The following is a 15947-nucleotide window of genomic DNA, read 5'->3' as shown; positions in this document are numbered from 1 at the left end:
GAGGGAGGTCCCCTTGGGAAAATGTTTCATCCCAAACACCTTTTCTAACAGCTCCCATTTCTTCTCCTTGCTCCTGTAAATCCTTCAGACAGGGCAAGCTGGAACCTGAGGTGGCTTAGATGTGCTTATATGGGAACATAAAAGGCTTTGTACTGCAATCAGTTACCATTTTGTTTCCAACAAATACAGGCACATAGCTTGAAAACGTCTAATGGATTGGTGCATTAATTTAAGCTCAATAACACATTTCCATCCCTAACTGCAATATTGTTCTGTGAACAAGTATATGGTTTATTTGCTGAACATGGTTTATTTCAGGATAGCGAGTGAGGATACTGGATGTTAAAATACATCTACAAAATAAATGATCCATACATTAGAAAGATGTCAGAAGTTATCCACTAAATAAAGCACCACAAACATTGTAAGCTGAGGGAAAGAATGACTTTATTGACATTGAAAAATCTCATCATTCACTTCATTTTCTTTAAAATGACCAGTACAAATAACAGATATATTTTTTCACTCTGTTGCTTTGGCAAAATGAGTTTGAACCATCAGCTTAAGGTCTCTGAACCTTTAGCTTGTGACAATGCTGATAGAAAGAGTGTTTCCCAAAATGTCTTAACAACCACAGCAGCATCTCTCCATGTAGATATTAAAGATATAGTCAGTAAATGCAATAGAAATCCACAATGGGATTGCTATCTAAACAGCTGAAAAACAATTGCTATGTTCAATCATTCGAGTTAAATCATTGCTGGCCTTTGGACTACCCATTACTTTTTTTTTTTTTTTTTTTTTTTTTTTTCTTCCTAGTTGTTTCTTTTTGATAATTAACATGTAGTATTGAGTAAAAACTTTTTTTTTTTTTTTTAAAAAAGCACCTTCCATGTGGATTGCAATTATCTTTGAAATATTTTATATTAAGAAAACAGCATAAAATAAAAAGCAGTTTCATTTTTAGTGTTCCAGTTTAATTAAGAAAGTGTTCAAGTAATTTAAAAATGTAGGCATTAAAATACCAATTAAGCTTAAGGCAAGTTTTCCTATTAATTTTGATGACACCAATACAGGGGTGTCACATAGAGGTGACCCCTTAGAAACAGGTTATTTCAAGTATTACATTTGGTTGTACTAATACTGAGAGAAAATTAATTAATTTATATTAAAAAAAAAACAGCACTTCACCTATTTGGCAAATCCCAAAAGGCTGAGCCCTGAGAACTATGATGCAGTTCTCATAACAAATAATGTAGCGAACATAACATCCTTTCAAGGTTTTAATTACAATTTTTATTTCTCAGCCCTCGACTTTGGCTGGCCATCTTGTTGAAAATTGAAAATATTTTAACAGTTTTAATTGTGCACTAGAAACACCATTGAAATCTACAGTTTGAAATAAAGGCTATTCTAATCCACACTAATTATTTTAGAAATGTGTTTATTGTTCTAATTCTCTGTTGGTGACTAATTGTTAAAAGTAGCATTTCAATACATTAAAATTGAATTAATGCCTGAATCTATAACGCAGGAAGACTGCAAGTTGTCATGGGTGCCAGTAACATTCACAAAGCAGAAGTCCATATATCTGATTTGAGTATTTATAATTAAAATTTTGTGGCTAGCTGGGCCCATTATAAAAAAGATCTCAGAATAGATTACTTTCCAGGAACAGCTACAGGAAGTATCCTTATGGACACGGAGTAGCTAATTCTTACAGCCAGCCCGGTTATGATGGATTTAGGTTAAATTTATCTCATTTCATTTTAGCTCTTAAATTGGTTAATGAGGCTGAAATATGCTTTATTTCAGGGAAGTCGCGCTGCTCTGCACGAGGAGCAGAATTTATGCCGACGTTCGAGTCAAGTGCAAATACCACCATCGCTCCTTCATTACCGCTTTAACTGGTGAGATCTGTTCTGCTCGGCAGAACTCGCACAAAATGTCAGGTTCCTAAATGAAGAAGCTCCTGTCTTTGTGTGAGAAACCGGCGGATTGGCTAAAAGTACTTCAACCTTTATTTAATTCATGCCTTATGAGTGCTCTTTGGCAGAAGCTCTTGGGATCTGATCTTATGTCACACTTACTGAAACTCATTTAATTATTTGCAGCTGAGGAGGGCAGAAGGATGGTTATCTCACAGTGAAAATCTCATCTGCTTCTTTTTCAGCTTAAACCCCAAACCGGGGAGGTCAGTTAGGATTTTACTTCTATCCACCCCATGGTGACTTGTCTTTTGGTGCACAACCCTGTCCTTGTGGCCGCTTTTTGGAGGTCTGGTTTATTCCAGAGGTTTAGAGGGTTTTGCAAACACGTGGTTTTGATGGAAAGTACATGCAGAATATGGGATTCAGCCTAAGGCTAAAGACAGAGAATTGGTGATTTTTATGGCTTTAAAAATCAGCTTTATGACTATCATTAAATTAAAGTATCTCTGCTCATGGGGGACTTCTGTTTCATGAGGGGTTGCATATCCCTTAGCAGTTAGTCACCTCCAAAGCACTGTCATCACAAAACTTTTTATTTTAAATATGAAAATCAGAATGAAATCCTTCTGAATGAGGATGTTCTGTGCTTTAGGCCAGGCTGGTTAGATTTACGATAAATTCTTACGTATGTGATTTTCTTTTCATAAATTCCAACCTGAACAACATATAAAATATATGGTATAAATGTTTCCTTTGGAAACTTCTGTATGCTTCACGATTACATAGCTTAAGAAGTTTAGAAGCCTTGGGCAAGCAACCGAAAGTACAAGAGGAATGCTTAAGAATTGTTTGTATGCTTGATTTGTTTTACAGTGCATTTGGTCTTTAGTTTTGATTGGATTGTCTTACTGAAACATGAAGGGCATTTAGAAAGTAAGAAAGTGAATAGGATACATTTGCAACTATATGCCCAAAAGCAAGATCTTAATGTCAGAAGTAAATTATAACAACTTACATTACTGATGACATACATTATAATTCAAAGCTTGGCAAACCACATCAAGGTTGTTCTTACCATGATCTGACAAATATGTCTTTAAAGCCTTGTGGTTTTTAGGTTTACAGTAACCAGACTTTATTTATGCTAGGAATTTTATAAATAAAGAGCAAGCTTTATCAAAAATAAAACATTCTTTTTCTAAATGATGCTGAATCTTTCTTTTTTTTAAAAAAAAAAAATATTTATGCCAATAATCGTAAAAGTAGGATGGTCTCAGTGGGTAAGAGATGTCAGCTGTCATCTACTATGGCACATTGGGGTGACCTTGAAGAGTTTCCTAGTTCTGGATGCAGGAAAGGATCTAAGTAGTCAAGGCTCAACTTGTCCCCTCTCGATGAAGGTTTCCCAGGTTTGTAAACACTTCTGCTGTTGTTATGGACTCCTGCTCTGCTAAATACTCTACCACGTTAGTCTGATTATTCAGAGGCTCGGGCACTTTTCACTACGATGAACGAGAGCCTGGTTTAGCTGCTGGGTGAATGATGATGAGCAGCAAGGTGATTGCTCCCTGTATACTCTGGTGCAAATGGTACCACTTTGGAATCAGGCCCACTGAAAAAAAAAAAGAGAGAAAATAATAATAAAATAAAAATATTCACATCCCTTAAACATAATAAGCCTGATTTTCTGCCATTCAGCTGCAATCAGTGAGAAACAGCCCCACTGAAGTAAGCCTGAATGAAACATGAGGTTGTATATTTAGGCGAACAATGGCTGAATTTAGGTTTAGATTCTAGTGCAGGGTTTTAGTAAAAAGGGATGCACACTGTCAATGCGTCAAGACGCTCAAACTGTGAGCTCCTGACACAAGTGCCGTAACATCATCACACCAACCCCAATCAGAGAGCTGCCACAGAATGGGTGCTGGGACTGGGGCTCCCCAGCCAGGGTCCAGGCTGCAGCTTGCTCTGATCATCAGCTGCCAGGGCTGATGTAGTTTTTTGTTTTGTGTTGTTGTTGTTTTTCTTTTTCTTTTTACAAGTGTACAATATTTTTATCGGTTATTTTCTGGAAGCCCTAGACGTGCCTGAGGAAAGCCCACTAAACATAAATAAGTAACTAAAATCCATTAGAGAAACACACTATCTACCTTTAAAACTGATATCATTTTTTGTATGGCATTGTCTGCCCACTATGTTAACTGTGATGTAGAGCTCAGTTTCCTCCCTATGAATGTATGGAGTGAGTTATATGTTTGCAGAGCCTGCCCATGGCATGTACACAACACCTCTGCACCAGGCTCTGCTGGTGTGAATGAGAAATTAAAAGAGAGTTGTCATATGGAAAATTAAAAAGTGGCTACTGTTACAAAAATCTATGCTTCAATTCATGCTGCTTATAACCCCCTGAAAAGAAAGTAATGAAAATGCTTGAGAAATCTTACGATGGCTCAGAACACCCATTGGCACCATAATGATTTGCTGTGTGATTTACATGTGCTTAAACATCTAGAAGCAAAGCCTGGACACAATATTTCAAGGCACTGAGCTCTTAGTGACTAATGCAAAATGTCCTTATCACTCACTATCTGCTTTTTTTTTTTTCCTTTTTTCTTTCTTTTTTTTTTTTTTTCTTAATTATTTTTTACTGCTTCCCTTTCTATGAGGTGGCCACCCATCAGTCCTCTGTTTATCGGAATTATCAGAATTGTACCCATTTTTTAAGATTGAGATGTCCTGTCCCTCTTCTCTTCTTTGTTAAGGTGTTAAGGTGTTTAAGGTAGTGTTTTACTCATGTATTTATTTAATTTATTGATCAGCAACAACCAGTTTCTGTGCTCCATCATTCTTTCTGCACTCAGAAATGTATGCTGAAAGAAGACAGTTTCCTATTCATACCATTTCATCTGAAACAACTGAAAAAAATCAGCCACTCTTAGAGTATCCATCTCTGAGATCCACAGAGGCAATAACAAGGTAATGGGAACAGCTGCAAGGAGGACAAGAAACTCTGTAAATATGTAGCTTGAAAATCCTAACTTCTTTTCTGCCACTGCATCTGAATATATCAAGTGTATGTTTCTTAATCTAGACTGTGTCTTCACATGTCTTGTGAGGCTGCACTTGACCTTTTATTGGAGAAAAGTCTTAATACATAACTTAATGGAAGAGCTACGCTTCCTTCAGGGAAATGTACTGAAAAACACCTCAAACTCACTTTTTCCAAGGAACCTAGGCAGTCTATCAGCCTACTTTTTACATTCTAAAATGTTTGCTCAAACAACCAAATACGTCTGCACATTTCTTTTTATTATTTTTTTTCTTTTAAATCAGTCCCAGAGAAATGTTCACAGAGTTCAAGCAACGGGCAGATGGAGCCTCCCTCAGTTCTCCAAGCTCCATGAAAATGGTACTGCAGAGAGAAGGAGCATGCACCTAGCGAGGTGGATACCACCACCTGCTCTCCTAGAAGGTGGAAATTCGGTAAATTGGCTTCAGCTTGTCTTGTCCAAGACCTCCAGCAGCAATTGCTAACAGGAAGGAAATAATGTCTGGTGCTGCTATATAATTATATATATTATCAGTGATTTACTACTATATGATAGTTCTAATAAATGTAAATTAGGCATTGCTGGTAGTAACTTTGATTATTATTGATGTTATTAGAACAAGAATTTTCTGGTAAAATCTTCTTTTTTAGTATCCATTCTAGCAGGGAAATAAGAGCAGACAAATATTCCAATGTATTATCAAGCAGCTGAACAACTCCCGAAACACAGTTATCCTAACGATGTGACAAGCATCAACTATCCTCTCAAGAAGGTTCCCATAAATCAAAGAAGTAACCTGTGTGACATGTGACAAGTTTGTGATTAGGAGAAAATTAACGTATTCAAACTCTGTTGTGCAGGCATGACCTGGCTCCAAAATACCTAGGGCTCCCTCTTTCATAGTGAGCCAAAATGGATCCGAGCGCTTCCCTAGCTTAAGGGCTCCAAATTTCAGAGAAATTTACACTGATAACAGAGACTACCTACCAGCCTTGAGAGCCAAAGCATGGCAGTTCAGCACACTAGGATTTTTATCCCTTGTGACGTGTTTCAGTTAACAGAAGAAAACATCTGTCCCACGGAGACTATGTTTACTTTTCCATATTGGGAAGGAGTTTGATAAAAAGCACAGACATCTGCAAAAATCTAGTAATGACAAGAAGGTCCATTTGTAAGACATTATGTCCATATCCTTTCTGTCCAGTATGGCATTTTCCTCAGGATCCTGAACATCTCTGTCACTGCCACACAAGAAACTCACTTGCAAAGCACTCAGTTCCCAAATTACTTTACACAAACATTGAATTCTTAGGACAAGAGCATATCTTAGCTATGCCAATTTAAAACAGAAACCATGGAAGTCAGTGGGTTTGAAACTGAATGAAATTGTTATGAGATCTGAGCTTGGCCAACTGGGATCTGCGAGCATTTCTGCAATATCACCTGACTGCTGCAAGAGATAATAATTCCAGTTCCAACTGGAGCAAGTCTGAGAACCCCTTGGAGCCTTGTCACTTTTATTTCTATAAACGTTTTCAATCTATCACTAGTATGGATATGTTTAATAAGTGCATTGAAGGCACTTATCAGATCAAAACTACACATAGTTTATTTCCCCCAGTCACAGTCTGCCGCAAAACAACTGAAAACTATGACATTTCTCTGGATTTAAGCAAAACCAACTGAAAGCAGACTCAAGTCTTCTGCAGAGGATCAAAATCCATTGATCAAATTTTCCAGGAATCCAAAACATAACACATGCTTACTGAATCAGACTTATCAGTCACTTACTAAGTTGTATATTTATTATATTATAAACCTCAGGGTTCACTGATTCAACATTTAAGAGACACTCAGAGTAGGTGCTACTTCCACGTTAATGCAAGTAAACAGAATTATGGACAGGGAGATGCCAGACAGAAATAGGTAACTCAGCATGTGCCCTTCCTAACAGAACTTGGGCCAGCCCAAACTTTCTTCCACAGGGTTTGATGTCTGCCTTAACTGACAAAGTTGTGAAGGCTTCCTAATCCCAGGACTTGAAATTCAAAACATTCTTTATAGCAGTTATTGAAAGTACATCATCTTCTCTATTCCAAACAGCAAAGGTTATCCTACAAAAACTAAGTTTTCCAAAGTACCGTATGTTGATATCTGAGGAAACAATGGTCATTTCCCTCTTCCAAATACTCAGAAATACTGCAGTGTTTCAGAAACCCAAATGCAAAACCAAGGGCAACTACAGGTATTTAAGCACTACTGCAGTATCCAATGCACAGCTAATGGCATTTATTATCAGACAATGGGGAAAAAGTAAAATGAAGTTTTGAGGCTACGGTAAAACACCAAAATTCAAAAAAAAAAAGATACTTTTATTTGCATATTTTGTTAAATCTAAAATACATTTCTACTTGTTCTGTGAAAGCAGAAAATCAAATGGAAGGAAACTAATCTGGGTATCTTACTATGGGAAAACCTGCAGTGTGAACTCAACCAAGCTATTAGACACTAGAGAAACCACATGGGAGGGAGCTGCAGGAAGCGAAGCTTCATAAGTTCCACTGGTCACAGAATGACTTGTTTCTTAGTTAGGATTAGCCTTTATTCGAGTGAATGGAAAAGCTGTGAGAAACTCCAGCAGGTAACTAATTACACAATGCAAAATTAAACACAGCCCATCAGATATGTTATCTACCTCTCTTTGAGTGGGAAAGTGTACTCCAGTGCCACAAACAAACAAACAAATAAATAAATAAATATCTTCATGTTTCCTTTTTTTTTTTTTGAAAATACTCCTTTTAAGATAATGTGGCAAAACCAGACATTTTTGCAACTACATTAATTTCTTTTACTGAACTGCAAATTCCACTTGCACAGGGAGGAAAGAAAGCATGAGCCAGATGCAGAAAATTGCTCCATTTGCTGGTAGCATAGCTATTTGTATGTTGACAAACAGTTGTGCCAAGAGCAGATGGATATTTTCTAGTATTAAAGAACTGCTAATTGTTTGCTGCTGTTCCTCTCAAGTTCATGGGGGAAAACCATTGGTGTTCTGCAGAGCAAGGCATGAAGAAACCCGTTCAAACCGTGCAGTTGGCAAAGTGGCCAGCACCTCCTATGACGGCATGGAGGATGCCCTGAAGCAAGAAGATGCTCAGCCAGATGTCAGCTTAGCAACTCTCAGTAAAGCATGACCACAAGGAGTAGTACTTTCCAAATCTTCTGCAAGTCCTTCAGAAAGCTGTACATCTCAGGCAGAAGAAGTATTCAGTGCAGAGTGTGATAAACCGCATGTGTCTATAAAGATTTTACAAAGCCATTTTGGCTACTCATGTCTCACCCATATTTTAATTATGTGAAAATATAAATGTGCTTATCCTAACATACTGGAATGATATATAATTAATCTGACAAGGCAAAGGCATCTTTAAATAAATCTGTAGAAGTTATCTTACCACTGCTTGTTTATGAGGCTTGAGGCATGCACTGTATGCTCATGACATATTCAATCACATTAGAGACAAGTGTAAAACGAGTGAAGGCAGATAAAGAGCAGGAACTGCTTTTCACTGACTGAATTGCTTTTATCCAGCTTTTGCAAAACAGAAAGAAAGAGAGACAGAGCAAAAGAAGAAAAAAAAAAAAGGAGAAAGAAATTAAAAGGGGGAAAGAAAAACAGAGAGAGAAAGAGGAAAAGAAAATTCAGTAGCCCGTGTCTTGATATCCTTATACATATCACTACTAAAGTACAATTTAGTTAGCTTAAAAAAGTCTCAAATCTGATTTATCTATGAGACACACTTCACAACACAAACCAATTTTGCTGTAGTAATACCATGTCAATATTTCCTGACAGAAGACAAATGTTGTTATTATTTTGCCATTTCTTACCTTTGTAAAAGTTTAGAATTTTACAAAATGACTCTTCTTTACATGTCAAAATGGTAAGTTGTTGGAAACAAAAAAAAAGAATTGAAAGCATTCTTGTATCTATTGACAGTGATGGATTCTACAGTGAGGTTAAAAATGATTCTGGCACAATATCGACATTTAAAAAAATAAAAAGAAAACCATTTTTTTAATGGATATGTGCATTTTTCCTATATAAACTGAGGAAGATAAAAAAGGGAAAAAAAATAACAGAACTAGTTTTTGTTGTATCCTGTGGTATTAAAAATGATTTATGTATATGCTGTCTGCTGGAGCTATTTGTGCAAATCTGTGCAGACACACATTCCTCTCCATAGTGGTGATCTTCAGAAAAAGCAGTCTTTCTTACCTTTGTATTCAACCTCTCCCTTTCCCTCCACTATGTTACAAGGAGAAATATAATATATGATCTCTGCTTTACATTCAGTTTAAGAGAAGACTTTTAAAACTAAACTTCCCAAAATAAAATCTTTTACAATTTTTGCTCTGTCACATTTGTGGTGTAAATGCCTGAAGTAACTAGGAAAATAAAACTAACATTCACACTTTTAAGGAAAAGGTACAGCATTGAAGAGGCTTTCAGGGTAGGGCATAACTGCATTATCTGAGCATTCCCTAGGCTCCCAACCTTAGATGCTATCGCGCTGGGGAAACTTGGTGTGCTAGCTCTAAGGAACACCACGGAGCGTGGAGTGGAGTGGAGACACCACGGCTAGGCTCTGTAATCAGGTGGGGCCTCGATTGTTCTTGTGCACAAAGCTGCACTTTTTGCCACCCTAAGCCAAAGACCTGTCATGTTTTGACAAATGCTGTACCCTAGTGTACTTTTTGCTCATTATAATATCATTATAATACCAAAACACACCTCCATCCCAAAAGCTACCCGCCTCCAAGGTGCGACCACCCCTCACTGAGCATGCGCTCTGAATTTCTCGGAGCCTATTACTTTAAACGGAGACGGGAAAACTTTACACCAATCATAACTAAGATATGCTTGACTAGAGCCACTCAAGCTCCACCTAAAAGATAGAAAATAATATAAATTGCCCCAAGAGAGAGGGGATGTTAGGGAAGATACCATCGTCAGGGGAGATACCATCCCGAGGACATACAGCATCCTTAGGACCTCCTGACTCCTGGGATCAGTCGACGGGCTGAGCCTCTCTTCCCCCCCCATTGGGACGCCTTTGGGTGAGATCTGAATATTTGCTTATAAATCTCTATATAGAGTCTTTGATCCTTTCAACGCATTTATTTCTAGGCTGTGCACCCATAACACCTATAACACCTATAACACCTGTAACATCTATAACATCTATAACATCTGTAACACCTATAACACCTATAACATCTGCAACACCTATAACACCTGTCACATCTATAACACCTATAACGCCTGTGTATTTCATGCATATTAGCTTGCTTTTGCAGACAGTCACTATCGCCGGCAATCCAAAAGAACCTGATTATCTGTTGCTGTAATAAACCATACTTGATTGCATTGTGATAGCTTTCATTAATGCGACTTGGGTGAGGGTGATTATCCGTGATAATTCAGTGTTCTGAATCTAACCAGACCCCCAGACGGTTAATGCATTGTTGGTGAATGTCTGAACGGACCCCCAGGTGGTTAATACGTTTTTGGTGAATGTCTGAGTGGACCCCCAGGCGGTTATTACGTTTTTGGTGAATGTCCGAACGGACCCCCAGTTTTGGTGAATGTCCGACTGGTTCAGTACTCTGAATCCAAACGGGCCTGTGACGGTTAATCAGCTACACCCCTTTAACGCGACAGTAAAATTGGCGTAGTCGGCAGGATTGCTATGGATAAACTACTGCAAAAATATAAATGTGCCCCTTCCCAGGCAGGGAAGGAGTTTTCCCAAAAGTTTTGGAAAGATGAGGAGAAAGTGGTAGAGCACATTGAGCCGTGTCAGGCTTCACGAAAGATTGGTCAAAGAAAGGGTAAAGGTGCGATTTATGCTGTGTTAGGAGATTGTTTGTCTTGTGCTCGGCAAAAAGCTAAGGAAACTCCTGCTCCCAAATTGATCTCTGATGCGGAACATACAGCTTTGAAATCAGAGAATGAAATATTGAAGTCATCATTGGCCTTTGAAAGGGAGACGGGAAAAACATTAGGAATCAGAGTGGATAAACTTTTGGATGAAAATAATAAACTTTCCATTGAGAATGACAAACTTGTGACTGAAAATGATAAACTTGTGAGTGAGAATAATCATCTTAAACAAATGCTGGAGAGGGTTAGTCATCTGTTAAATAAAGTACAGCCTTGTGCTCCGGTCAAGCAGATTCGTGGAGTGCTGCATAGTGCAGAACCTGAAAGCTGGGACAGTGATTTCTGGTCTGACAGTGATGATGGCGTTGAAGAGATTTCTGATTCTGAACCCCAATCCATTTCCTTGAGACCTTTGGTTAAGACTGAGACTACTGTTGATGATAATGATGAAATTCGCACTACTGTGCGAACGATTCCATTGCCACCAGCAGAGTTGGTTAAAATACAGGAGAAGTTCTCAAGGCGATCAGGGGAATCAGAAGTTGAGTATGTGTGTCGAGTTTCTCTTAAAGGAGGAGATCGAATGATGTTGAGTGAGGAAGAGGTAGGAGGCTTTTGGAGACCTGGAGTATCTTTAACCACCACACCAGGAGCTGACCTGGCTGTAGCAGTACAGAAAGCAGCCTGCATTCAGGCGATATATGAAAGAGATGAATTTAGGAAATCCCCGATGTTAGCTCCTATTGATTCAATTCGGTTAACCCCTCTCATCCGTGGACTCCCTGATTGTCTTAAGATGTTTGTAGCAAACACCCAAGATCATATACTAGCTGCTTGTAGGGATGATGATAGTGGTTGTAGGCAAAATCCTAACTCCCCTATTCCCACCTGGAGTGAATTGGTACAAGACATAGATAAGTACGGACACCGAATGGGCTGGATTAATTCATCCAGTATTAAATCCCAAGACCACTCTCGGCGAGTCCGCCAAATCCACACTAAAAATCCCAGATATCCCAAATTCAAAGAGAGATTGAAACCTAATAGGGAACGAGGCGAGTTGTGTCAGCAAAAAAACTCTTATCCCCGGGGAGGGCAATGAGCCACCCTGCTCGGCAGGTATTAGCAATTCAATGGCTCTCTAATGAACATATTGACCCTATCATTGCCATTCCTGTTGAACCCCCAAAAATATTGGTAAATTTTCTTATTGAAACCAGGACCCAAATGTCAGTAATTACACATGCAACAGCACAAACCCTGAGCATAACACCTGGTCAACGCAGGGTTAAATTCACGGGAATCAATGGTGTGGAAAAACAATGCCCCACTGCAAAAATTTCACTCTGGTTGCCAGAGGAACAAAAATTAACCAGGGTAGAAGTATTAGTTGGTGCTGCATATACTAATATTTTAGGATTTGACATACTGCATGGTTGTATGTGGAAACTCCCTGATGGAACAGTGTGGAGTTTCGCGACATATCAAAGGGATTCGGACACAGTAAAATTGAGCCTGCTACAAACATCTATACCCTTACCTCCCTCTAAAATTACTAATGTTCGGCAATATCCGTTGCCAGCAGCAGCACTTATGGGGATTGACGGGGTGGTAACAGAATTGGAAAAAAGAGACATTATTAAAAGGACCAATTCACCTTACAATTCACCAGTGTGGCCGGTAAAGAAACCAACCAGGCAATGGCATTTTACAGTGGATTACAGACAGCTGAACGCTAACACTACACCTTTGACTGCCGCAGTTCCAAACATGGCAGAGATAGTGAAAGCCCTCTGTGTTTCTAACAGTAGCAATAGTGCTAACTACTCCCAAATATTTCTACGCATGGGAAATCAAAGATTGCTATTTCACCCTCTTTCTAACCCTGCCGGTTGAATACAACCGAGCATATTTTATTTTCTTTTGTGTTCACAGGAACCCTGAGCGAACTGTATATGGACAGCTGGAAGATGACGAATCAACAGTTTGGATTAATGATGCTATGCTTTACCCTGACCTTGATGCAATTACAGACCTTAAAGGAAACTTAGCTACTGTGGCTGTGCATGGAGCTGAGGTGTTTCACCGTGGCATTTAACCATGTATTGTCACAGTATAGCACAGTCACTGGAACATCTCAAAACAGAAAGGACCTAAATCTCTCTACTTTAGTTCTACATGGAAACAAAATATTTTCAAAAGATGAATGGAGTTGTAATGATTCTCTAAGAATGGCTGAACTTTAAGCCATGTCTGGACAAACAATACAAATTGGTTGCCAAATAACTAAAATAACTGAACCAAATTTTGATTGCTGGTACAATTTTACTTTCACCAAACTTATAATTGTGTGCTGTCTTTGGGGTTACAGAGGCACAGAATTACTATTTGAATTCATGGTCAAAGGATAAGAAGCCTCTGCCCCTGCAGATATTTGAAAATGAACCGACTCAGCCTCCCATTGGTCTAACTCCTTCCATCTTCAACACAGGTCCTTACATAATTAAAATTGTGGGACAACAACAAATTCTCTTTAACCCTAGTTGGTCCCTAAAAAAGGGCCACAGGATGCAACTAGGTTATTGGGAACAGGATTAGGTATATTAAAAAACATTGATGCTGAGGTCTTAATGAGTAGAATAACTGCTACTACAGATGACCTAAGGAAATTGGAACAACCAATAAAATTATCCTTATTGGCTTTAGGAGCAAATCAATGGCTTCTATCAGATGTTTTGCCCCATTGGGAACAAATTGAGGAAAATGATCATCAATTAATTGTAAATGCCCTTGGAAAAGCCCAAGGCAATACCTCCCTTGCCTTGAGCTGTATCCAAGCACAGTTATGGATACAATCTGTAGCAGCAGCTATTATTAGAGAGGGAGAAGGAAAAACTTTGCCCACTGAAATTCGAAAACTGATTTGGGATAATGCTTCAGAATTTGAAAAAGAATTTCAAGCTTGGTGGCAATTAGTCAACTTTACCCATTATGCAGAAAATGATAAAATTGTTGCCTTTATACTTACTATAAGTAATGCCACCGTATACAATGTATATCCAATCATTGCATTAGGACTCAATCATAATGGAACTATACTTTATCCTAAAGAGCATAAAGTATGGGCCCATCAAGAGGGAGGAAAGTGGCAAACAATTGATGTAAATGCATGCATTGTGCGTGAACAAAAAGGTTTCATCTGTGAAAGTAACACGCTGGAATCTCAAGACATTTGTCTTGACACTGAGCAAAATATTTGCCACTTTGAGATACATCCTAATGAAACCCTTAAAACTGTACTTGTATATATTGGGAAAGGTTGTGTTTGTATGAGAACTCATTGTGATTCTATAGTTGTAGATACCAGTAATCACTCTAATGTTTGTGTTTGCAATTTTACCAAAATTCTAGGATGTGATTTTAAATACTCAGTTCCAGTCACTTCTTATCAACTTATTGCATCTAATTATATTCTGCTTCATGAACTGCTGCCTACTCCTATTGGAATGAACCTCACCTTGGTGAAGAAATTGCTGGTACATGAGGACCTGAAGCAGCTGATGACACAAGTCTGAGAAAATGGACAAAAGACTCTGATTACTGTCCATCATGATGCACAAGAAATACATCGAGTGATGGAAAGAGTGCAGAGAGATGAGAGACACCGTTGGTGGGACACTTTGTTTGGATGATCGCCAGCTGCCAAGGGAATCTTCAACAAGATGCTTCACCCTGTTATTGTTCTGCTAATACTGTATTATGTTTTATACTGACAATTAGTTTGTATGCTAAACTCTGGTTTATGATGAAACGTTTAGCATCACTACACAATGTACATACACTCGGTAAACCTCAATCCGAGAATGTATGTGATGTCCCTGACATATTCCAACTGTCGTGAAGCTTGAGTGACTATAGTCACGGGGTGGATTATGTGGTGTAAATGCCTGAAGTAACTAGGAAAATAAAACTAACATTCACACTTTTAAGGAAAAGGTACAGCATTGAAGAGGCTTTCAGGGTAGGGCATAACTGCATTATCTGAGCATTCCCTAGGCTCCCAACCTTAGATGCTATCGCGCTGGGGAAACTTGGTGTGCTAGCTCTAAGGAACACCACGGAGCGTGGAGTGGAGTGGAGACACCACGGCTAGGCTCTGTAATCAGGTGGGGCCTCGATTGTTCTTGTGCACAAAGCTGCACTTTTTGCCACCCTAAGCCAAAGACCTGTCATGTTTTGACAAATGCTGTACCCTAGTGTACTTTTTGCTCATTATAATATCATTATAATACCAAAACACACCTCCATCCCAAAAGCTACCCGCCTCCAAGGTGCGACCACCCCTCACTGAGCATGCGCTCTGAATTTCTCGGAGCCTATTACTTTAAACGGAGACGGGAAAACTTTACACCAATCATAACTAAGATATGCTTGACTAGAGCCACTCAAGCTCCACCTAAAAGATAGAAAATAATATAAATTGCCCCAAGAGAGAGGGGATGTTAGGGAAGATACCATCGTCAGGGGAGATACCATCCCGAGGACATACAGCATCCTTAGGACCTCCTGACTCCTGGGATCAGTCGACGGGCTGAGCCTCTCTTCCCCCCCCATTGGGACGCCTTTGGGTGAGATCTGAATATTTGCTTATAAATCTCTATATAGAGTCTTTGATCCTTTCAACGCATTTATTTCTAGGCTGTGCACCCATAACACCTATAACACCTATAACACCTGTAACACCTATAACACCTGTCACATCTATAACACCTATAACGCCTGTGTATTTCATGCATATTAGCTTGCTTTTGCAGACAGTCACTATCGCCGGCAATCCAAAAGAACCTGATTATCTGTTGCTGTAATAAACCATACTTGATTGCATTGTGATAGCTTTCATTAATGCGACTTGGGTGAGGGTGATTATCCGTGATAATTCAGTGTTCTGAATCTAACCAGACCCCCAGACGGTTAATGCATTGTTGGTGAATGTCTGAACGGACCCCCAGGTGGTTAATA

At 38.9% G+C, this 15947-nt stretch overlaps 1 long non-coding RNA gene across 1 annotated transcript; it reads left to right on the top strand.

The window, feature by feature from the left end:
* Window positions 1-9418: 9418 nt before the first annotated feature.
* On the top strand, window positions 9419-15812 carry LOC140002911 (uncharacterized). Its single transcript, XR_011810551.1, has 2 exons — window positions 9419-10102; window positions 12864-15812. It is a non-coding gene; the product is annotated as an uncharacterized lncRNA (long non-coding RNA).
* Window positions 15813-15947: the final 135 nt, after the last annotated feature.

Source organism: Anas platyrhynchos, chromosome 7 (assembly GCF_047663525.1).
Source record: "Anas platyrhynchos isolate ZD024472 breed Pekin duck chromosome 7, IASCAAS_PekinDuck_T2T, whole genome shotgun sequence".
Lineage (NCBI taxonomy): Eukaryota > Metazoa > Chordata > Aves > Anseriformes > Anatidae > Anas > Anas platyrhynchos.
The sequence above is the reverse complement of the archived record's forward strand: the minus strand, read 5'-3'. Positions and strand labels throughout refer to the sequence as shown.